The sequence below is a fragment of the Elaeis guineensis genome, chromosome 2 (assembly GCF_000442705.2).
Source record: "Elaeis guineensis isolate ETL-2024a chromosome 2, EG11, whole genome shotgun sequence".
NCBI lineage: Eukaryota > Viridiplantae > Streptophyta > Magnoliopsida > Arecales > Arecaceae > Elaeis > Elaeis guineensis.
Window position 1 is genome coordinate 9,118,004 of NC_025994.2, and position 2,215 is coordinate 9,120,218.

General features: G+C 40.5%; 1 pseudogene; it reads left to right on the top strand.

The window, feature by feature from the left end:
• The window catches only part of LOC105036877 (uncharacterized), a 6,927-nt pseudogene extending 5,721 nt beyond the window's left edge, over nt 1-1,206 (top strand).
• The last annotated feature ends 1,009 nt before the right edge of the window (nt 1,207-2,215 follow it).

Here is a 2,215-nt window from a genome sequence, read left to right on the forward strand (position 1 = left end):
GTAGATGAGATCGTAGATGAGATCATTAGCCCCAATATATGTTTTAAAAATTAGACCAAACTAATTGGTTCGACAAGTTGAACCATCAATTGATCCTTTGATCTAGTCCAAAAGGATAGTTTAAAAGTGGTTAAAACCTGGTCAAACATAAAGATAATAGTCAGATGGATTTTTTTGAATATCTAATCCATTTTGAATTTTAATAGAAATAAAGATGAAATTGGATCGGGCCTTACTTCTACTTGAGCCTAATCTGATAATTATTTTTAGACTTCGGATCGCGCTTAGACCCGATGAATGTGTAAAAATCTCAGCCACCGCCCGAGCTCAACCTGAAACCATTTGGGTTGGCCCGATCCCACGCGTGCCCTCTTCCTCTCCTCCGCCTCATCCTCCATTGTCGCCCGACACGGATGCCGGTGCCTCTAGAGGCTGCTGCTTTGCGGCATGTTCGCTGGCTGGAGAAAAGACTCAGGCGGACGGCCATGGCGGTGGTTGTGGCGGCGGCGGTGGGAGCTTAGCCTCCGATCTGAAAAAAGCTGGAGATACCAGTAAAGAAGATCAATCGAGAAGGAGGCAGATCTTATGAAGCCACCAATTGAAATGGTAGGAGTTTTTGAATCGGATCAAGAAGAATATAGGAACGACGACGACGATGAGAAATTGGAGAACGAGGAGGAGGAGGATGAGACTGGGATTTTCATATCATCGATGACTACGCCGCCGCCAAAGAATGCGCTGCTGCTGATGAGATGTCGATCGGCTCCGCACAATCAGGCGTCGTCCCTGGAGGCCAACCGGTTCCCAATCTCTATCTCTCTGCTTCCACCATCGAAATTGAAGTCTTCTCCGATAGAGAAGAAGATGGAAGTGGGAGATGATGATGAGGAGGAGGAGGAGGGGAGGAACTCGAGCAATGGGAGCTCGAGAGATGGAGGGGAGGGGGGAGAGGAGGGATCACGGCCCCTGGTCTTGACACGGTGCAAATTGGAGCCGGCAAGAAGGGTCGTGGTCCTGGAAGCATCTTACTTTTTTTGGGCCAAGAATGGCAACGACAGGTCGACCCTCGTACACGAGGGGTGGCCCCCACCACCACCACTCCATCCCTGGAGTTGATCCAAATAGTAACCAGAAGGAAATGAGGAACGGAGTTCCAGAATGAAAGGTTAAGAAGAAGAACAGTAGCCTGTAGTCGGATATAATTGGGCTCGGGCCTGGGCCAGGCCCGGATCGGATCAATGGTAGGCCCGAGCCCGGCTCAAAAATGAAATAGGTTAGATTTTTGAGTCTAAATCCGACCTAATTTTGTTCGAGCCTGGCTCGAAGCCCGACTCATAGTCGGGCCGGCTCAAGCCCATTTTCAGCCTTAAATAGAAATCTATTTAGCAATAATTATAAGATTTGGAAAGAGTCTAGAATTTAAAATTAGAATCCGTTTGGATTTAGAATAGATTAGGAATTTGCTCCTCGAATACTTCTTACTTATATCCGATTTTATATATATATATATATATTGATAGTGTCGCAAGCACCAAAGTTAAAAATTTAATCTGATTCAACTATTATATAGAATAGTATGAGATTAGGTGTCAAATCCTCAAAAATCAATGGACTGAGTTGTATTCAAATTAGAAAATATAGTAAGATTTAAGAAAGATAAAAGAAACAAATTGATAGAGATGAAGTTTTAGAAAAATCAAATAAAAAAAAAGTACCTCAGAATTTTCGAATCTATTCTTAATCACAAATTAGTATTTTAATCAAATCAATCCAAATCACTACAAACTACAAGCCGTAGTGATAATAAAAAAATAAATCTATGATCCTGTTCTTAACACAACTTATCTCAGTACGAATCATATTCTTAGATCATGATTTATCTCTATGTAGTTATAAGCTATTCGAGACTAAGCATTATAAAATCATAAATACTACTACTTAAATGCATAGAAAAGAATCACAAAAACTCTTTATGCTTGCAAAATATTCAATTATATTTAAAAGAAAGATGCCTTACAATATTTAAGTAGTTGATTTCATAAAGAAAGATATACAATAAGATGCATAAAATAAAAATAAAAATCTGGACTTAAGGACTTTATCTAAACTCCAAGGATGAAGGATTTAGTTGCTCATGGATTGAATCTCGCTCGTCACCAAAAGCTCCATTTTCTTTGTATGTTGGAGAAAATCTTGAAGAAAAAGAAGATGGAGA